Source organism: Apium graveolens, chromosome 5 (genome assembly GCF_009905375.1).
Source record: "Apium graveolens cultivar Ventura chromosome 5, ASM990537v1, whole genome shotgun sequence".
NCBI lineage: Eukaryota > Viridiplantae > Streptophyta > Magnoliopsida > Apiales > Apiaceae > Apium > Apium graveolens.
The window spans coordinates 217651592-217658691 of NC_133651.1; the positions used below are offsets into that span (position 1 = coordinate 217651592).

Genomic DNA, 7100 nt, shown 5'->3' on the forward strand with positions numbered 1-7100 from the left:
TCAAAACATGCATGAAACTATCAAAAGAACCCACCTTCGACCCATCTTTCCTTGTAAAGTCAGTGTTCTGATCCCATAGCATCTCCAGCTTCAGGTCCTTCACTTTTTCTGCTTCTAACTTTGCAGCTATGTTAAATATATGATCCTATTGGGCCTTCCTCTAATACCTTAAGGTTTTAGATGAGCTGGTTACTCAACATGGTATCAGAGCTTAGGCTGGCGGGAGAACTAAGGTTCGATTCCCAGCCACCCCCAACATTCTCACAATTTAATGTGGACACTAAAGGCAATTAATGCCCCAAAAGATGGGTGCCGGTGTTCCACTCTTCGACCCCTAAATGGGCTTTCGAGTGAGGGGGAGTGTTAAATATATGATCCTATTGGGCCTTCCTCTAATACTTTAAGGTTTTAGATGAGCTGGTTACTCAACAAGCTACATTACGAGTGAACGGGTATGCTTTAGTTCCATATCGGAACAAGATGCTTGTGCCAAATGGTTCAATAAACTCTCCATGAGGCCCAAAAATCACAAAATTGGGTGGTTCCTCCTCAGCGCAATATTCTACAGAAGGGTACTCCAAAACCCGCTTCAATACCTTACTATTCGAGTCTTTAAATGGGAGCGCCAACCAAGGCATAGTCTCAAAATGTTTCCAGAATGTTTTTTCACTGGTTCTCTGCCTAGTTTGCGGCGTGTCGCTAAGATAAATGAACACAATCTCAAAGTTTTGCTCGACTGCAAGCCTTTCATAAGCAGTCTTAAGTCCTTCAGTGAGGTCCCCAGCTGTATAATCCTCTTCGAAAAAATATAGACCTACCACCTTATCTTCAAGTGTATGAATAGGCACCTGTCAAGAAGTAGGTCACAAGAATAGAGCTAAAGGATGATACTCCATAGTCAATATGGAAGTCCAGGAACAAGAAAAAAGGAAATGAAAAGAGAAAACGGTACTGCCCATGTACGGCGTACTACAAGACTTGTCAATTATATTAAATATCAAAAAGCATACTGTTAGATGTATGAAGGGCACTTTAGTCAATATGTGAATTAATCAACTAGCTCTGTGTACACTATATAAGCTCATTACTCATTTCTTGTAACCAACCTTACACAATGTAATTATTTTGTAAATACAGTGTTCTTTATTTTCTTTAGTTTACATCTATGTTATCTCTTTTACATATCTTCATATTCTAACATGGTATCAGAGCCACGAGATCAATTCTTTCATATTTTCGGTTGATTTCACTCTGCTTGTTCATTGTTTTTTTTATCAGAGTTTCGATCTATCAATTTGTTGTTCAAATTCTGCTGCTGTGAAATTTGTATTGCGATTTTGGATCGTTGTTCTTGTCCAGTTGATTATGCAGAAGTTGCTTATCTACGAGTAATCTCCAATGTACGCTTCGATGTACTACTGTGACGCTCATTCTCGCATCATTTTTGTTCTGTATGCATTTCTATGAATCAAGTTTTACTGCATACATATCAGAGATAAGTTGGCACATCAACTGTTTCATAAATTGCTTAACCTAGTTTCTTGTGTTTTGCTCCAATTTTCAACTGATTTCATTTTCTTATAAACAATTATCTCCGTGCACATAAAATGTTTGTCAAATCTTCTCACTCGGTTTGCAGTTACATTTTGTTGTCTCTATATAACCGGCGTTTGAGAATTTTAGTGTTATTTGTTGATTACCCAGACGTATAAGCATTGTGCATTAGAATTACTTGACTTGTTTGATGGTTGAGATGAAGAACTTATTATGTTTGAGTGTTTTGGTTAGAACGGAGGAATATTGGAGCTGATTGTGTAAAATGATCGATTTTCTTATTTCTGCAAGTTGTGGATGGAATGCACACAGAAACTGTTTGAGGAATTGTTTGTTAGAACTTAGAAGAGTTTATGGAGGAATTATAGTTGTATGAGACTTGCACGCTTGCCCTCCAACTTGTTGTAGATCTGTTAGCAGGAACAAATCGGCCCGTTGCTCTTGCTAAAGCGAGTGTCATATTTTGTCGAATTGATCTCATATCTGAGATTGTGGGTGCAACATTATTTGGTGTACTTTTATCCAAGTATGAACCTGTTACCTGCTTGAAGCTTCCTGCTGATTTAATGATATCTTCACTTCCTATTATGGTTTATCTTACGTGGTTGACAAATAAGCTTTCTTCTGGTGTCCTCCATCTTGCGAAATTGCTAGAAACATGATGGAGTAGTTCATCAGAAGACTCTCTGCTCTCTGCCTGATGTGAAAAGTTAGGAAATATGTCATCTGATATTGTGGGAGCACAGATTCTTCAAACTGGGGTCCCAGCAAGCAAATTAAATCTTATTGGTACAACACAGACATCTGTAGCAAGTTTAGTATATTCTCTAATATTGAGAGTTATAATTGAAGCAAATAATGTTTCACATTTTGGAAGTTTGGTCAATCTTTCTGTTTTATCAGTGGTTGAGGCGGCATGTTTGTTCAGTCAGTGGTTAGCACATCCAACTTTCTTTGTTTGGATGATACCGGAAGACACCATAACAGTTGCCACATTTGATACGTTATCTCATTATTTTTGGTAGTGAAATTTTCTAAAACTCATATTCGAAGCCTCTTTATAGGTTCTAAGCCTTTTGTGATTTTAAGGCAAATTATAGGTTTATTGTGCCCTTGTATGGGTTTCTTCTCCCCTTGCGAGTTTGTTTCTTACTGCATTTAGATGCATAATGCATTGTTGCATTTTTCTTGATCATTGTTGCTATTGTCAACATGGTAGGTGCCCTTTGTGGGTTTGTTACTTCTTAGTGAGTTTATGCACTACGTGGCTTGTACCCATTTGTGGGTTTGATGCTCCTTAGTGAGTTTGTTGCCCTTTGTGGGTTTGTTCTCCATTGTGCATTTGTTACCTCTGTGGGGTGTTTCATGGAGTTCGTTATGTGCTCCTGCTAATGCTCGTTGCACATTGTTGCTTTGGCTTTTGTTGCCATTGCCTTACCTGTTGCTTTCATCATGCCTTGCGGTTACCTTTTTCAGTCTTATACAAGCTTGGTGTCTGGATTCAAAGGTCTTGTTACTTCTTCGATGTTGATCTTCAAGTTTGATGTTCTCATTTTCTCTACCACATCCAACTTGAGGGGGGATGTTAGATGTATGAAGGGCACTTTAGTCAATATGTGAATTAATCAACTAGCTCTGTGTACACTATATAAGCTCATTACTCATTTCTTGTAACCAACCTTACACAATGTAATCATTTTGTAAATACAGTGTTCTTTATTTTCTTTAGTTTACATCTCTGTTATCTCTTTTACATATCTTCATATTCTAACACATACCTTATCTCCTTTATTCAAGATAACATAATCACGTTGCGGGGAGGCGAGAAGTGCATTCAAAGAGGGCTGCCTAGCAATTGCGTCATCTTGTGCCTCTAGATATTTAACCTTTTTGTCACTAAAAGGAATGCCTAAGGCTCCGTAGACATTAAGCATCCGCAAAGAAAGTTTAAAAACTCTGCCAGTTGACTCAATGACAAACATGGCAGGTGTATACCTACGTACTTCAGCAGCGAAGCTTCTTTGCAGACGCTTCCTGGATGTTATATCAAAAAATGGGATGGCAGTCCATGGCATGCAAGAAAACATATATTCAAAACGCTTCTCTGAATCCCTGTCAAGAGATTGCTGAAGCACAATTTCTTGCCTTCTGACATCATAAAATTCAGTAGCAGCAACGAAAACAATTTCAAAACTATTGTCAACTTGACAATTATTGTATACATCCATCAAAGAGTCTGTCCACTGATGCAAGGTATCAGAACGAACAGATAGTGGGAAAAAACATATTGCTACGACCTTTCCTGCCAACTGCTCAGCCTTAACCTACAAAAAATGTTCTTAGCCATTATATTATTTTTCAAATCTGAGAAAAAATACAAATTTTCGAAGATATGACACAGAATATTCTAAAGTTAACTACTTCAACACAAGTAAACAGAATGTACTTTATCTTTAGTTATGTAATCGATACATACCTGCTCATTGTTATTTTTGACAAGAAAATCCCTGTTTTTATTGAAGAGAAGGTCTTTGCAAATTAATTATATCCCCTTCCTTGATGCATTGATTAGACATATCCTTCCCATCCACATACGATCCACTTTCTGCTTCTTCCTCCATTTCATAGCGTTCAATCATTGGATATACTGTCATTCAAAAATTCAATGAAATATTTAGCAAAAAACATTAATACGGTTTCAATATAAATTAGTCAAAGCTCTAATCTGAGTTCAAAAAAGCAAGAAAGTTAAATTTACTTACAAGGATCAGAAAGTCACAATTGAGGGAAGATGTGAAATTTGTATACCAAAAATCACAACAATCTGATAATTTTTCATTAACGATCTTTGGTAGAAAGATAAAAGCTTTACCTCAAACATATCAAACAAATAGTCTAACGCATCAAACAACTCAAGTAGGAATGTTTGGTCAGGTTTAAAAAGAGCAAAAAGAGGGGGAGATGTGAAACTTGAAAATGAGTCAAGACAATAAATTCGTAATCTTCTAGCAGAATGTTATAAACTTTACATCAGGAACATACTTAACTAGGCATGTTTTGATAAGCATAGAGTGCAGATGCAAAATTCGTATATGAGATCACAATCATATCATTATTTTAAAGCAAAAGTTTAAAGCTGTACATCGAACAGGAAGATAAAAGCTTTATATTGAGCTAAATGTGGTAATCATGCATTTTCTGAAAGGAATTACAAGTATACAGATCAAAATGAATTCAGAAGAAAGAAAAAATCATTTGCATAAAATAGAAAGTCGCAATTAAAGTACTTATGTAAGGAAATATATGAAAGAGGGGTGTATGTCAAATTTGTGTATGAAAACAAAACGATTTCATAATTCTTAAACAAGTACATTAAATTGACAACTGAGGGGGAGATGTGAAACTTGGAAATGAAAAACACAATGAATACACGATCTTCTAGCAGAAAGTTATAAAATTTACATCAAGAAGATACTTTACTATGCATGTTTGGCGAAGTATTAGGGCAGATGTGAAATTCGTTACGTCCCAATGATACCAAGTTTACAAGCAGAAATTTAAAAGCTCTATATCGGACAGAATGATATATAGAAGCTTTATGTTAAACAGAAAGCGTTAATCATGCATTTTCTGAAAGGAATTACAAGTAAAGAATTAACAGTTAACAACCTAGGGGGAAAATGTGAAATTTTTTGATGACAAATAACAATGTATTCATAATTTTGCAGCAAAAAAAAGCTTTTTACATCGAACAGAAAGTCGTAATTATAGTACATCTGTAAGGAACTACAAGAATATGAGAGAGAAGCATATGTAAAGTTCGTGATAACAAGTATATATAAAATTGACAACCGAGGGGAAGATGTGATTAGTAGTAATTTCTAGCAGAAAGTTGTGAACTTTACATCAAGACGACACTTAACTATGCACGTGTGATGAAGTATTAAAAGGATATGAAAGAGGAGCAGATGTGATTTCCGTATTTGAAATCATAGTAATGTCATAATCTTAAAGAAGAAAGATAAAAGCTTTTATATTAAACAGAAAGTTGTAATCACACATTATTGTTTACGGAATTACAAGTATATAGAATCAACAATGACGGGGAAAATGTGAAGTTTGTAAATGACAATCATACTTAATTCGGCTCAAAGGATAAAGCTGTAACATGACACATAAAGTCTTAATTATACTTTTGTAAGGTACTACAAGAATATGAAAGTGGGGGCATAAGTAAAGTTTGTGTATGAACACAAAACCATTTCATTAATAAATAAGTATATAAAATTGACAATTAAAGGGGAGATGTGAATTTGGCAATAAATCACAACAAATTAGTAATTTCTGGCAGAAAGCTACTATGATAATTCACCAAAATGATATCATAATTTCCAATATGAAACAGTAAGTTGTAATCATGCATCAATTTTTTACTAATAAATTGAGGAAATTTGCAAATGATAATCACAACAATTCATTCATCATGATTTCCCAGCAGAAGACAGGAGCTTTAAACAAAAGAGATAATCTATTACTAACAACCTGTTTGGCGAGGTAATGAATCCAATCAGCAAGAAACGGAGTGAATTTTTCTGCTTGCTAATTTATAACACAACGATAATTTTTTTGTTTCGGAATATTTATGAAGATAACAAAAGGATTGCAAGGGATTAATGGAGAAAAGGATTGCAAAGGGATTGAATAATTAAAATATTACTTTTTGTCACTTAAATATAAAAAATTCGGGAAATTTAGTAAAAATGACAAAAGATAAAAACTGAAGTTAGATAGCTGACTCGTAATATACCCGTTTAAGTACATGTACTCCCGTTATATCCTTATATATAATAAGTTTAAGTAATTTTTATCCAAAATTTTGGTCATTTACCGTCAAAACAATGTCAATCATTAGATATAATTAAAAGAGACAATTAAGATTAGATTTTATTAAAATCAGTATATTCTTAATACACTCATAAATAAATAAAAAATCAGTTTTTCAAGCTTATTGTGAAAATTATGTCACCATTAATCAGATTTTTAAAAATTGAATAGCTTGACTAATTTATAAAAAAATATTAATTGGATAACTCCGAGAAATTCAAACCATGATTTTAACAAGAGAAATTACCAAAAATATTAATTTTTTAAATCACTACTTTTTAAAAATATTTACAAAAATACAGCCCACAATGAGATATGCATTTTCTTTTACAGTTTCTGATAAATAACCGATTTTTTTATTGCATCTGATATATAACTTGAATTTTGTATTTTTCAAATAAGCTCTTTTAACCACTCTAATTATTTAAAAAAACTAGGTTCCTGATGTATTAATTAAAAACATATATAACATGCAAGTCTTTAAAATATAAAAATTAAGAATAATATTCATAACCAATAAAATATTATTATATTTAATAAAGAAATAAATGTTACGCCTTAATTATACCAGGGGGTTGATACAATATTTAATAATCAAATCGAGTTTAAATATGGATATAAACAAGTCAAAATGTTCTTGATCTACTCGAGTTCGGCTCGAA

The 7100-nt window shown here is 33.7% G+C and overlaps 2 long non-coding RNA genes across 2 annotated transcripts; one reads left to right on the forward strand and one right to left on the reverse strand.

Moving 5' to 3' along the window:
• The first annotated feature begins 609 nt into the window (after positions 1–609).
• Positions 610–3282, forward strand: LOC141724838 (uncharacterized). Its single transcript, XR_012576909.1, has 2 exons — positions 610–1400; positions 1789–3282. It is a non-coding gene; the product is annotated as an uncharacterized LOC141724838 (long non-coding RNA).
• Positions 3283–3425: 143 nt separating this feature from the next.
• LOC141724839 (uncharacterized) lies at positions 3426–6234 on the reverse strand. The gene is made up of 3 exons (XR_012576910.1): positions 6097–6234; positions 4031–4201; positions 3426–3878 (listed from the first exon to the last, which is right to left on the reverse strand). It is a non-coding gene; the product is annotated as an uncharacterized LOC141724839 (long non-coding RNA).
• Positions 6235–7100: the final 866 nt, after the last annotated feature.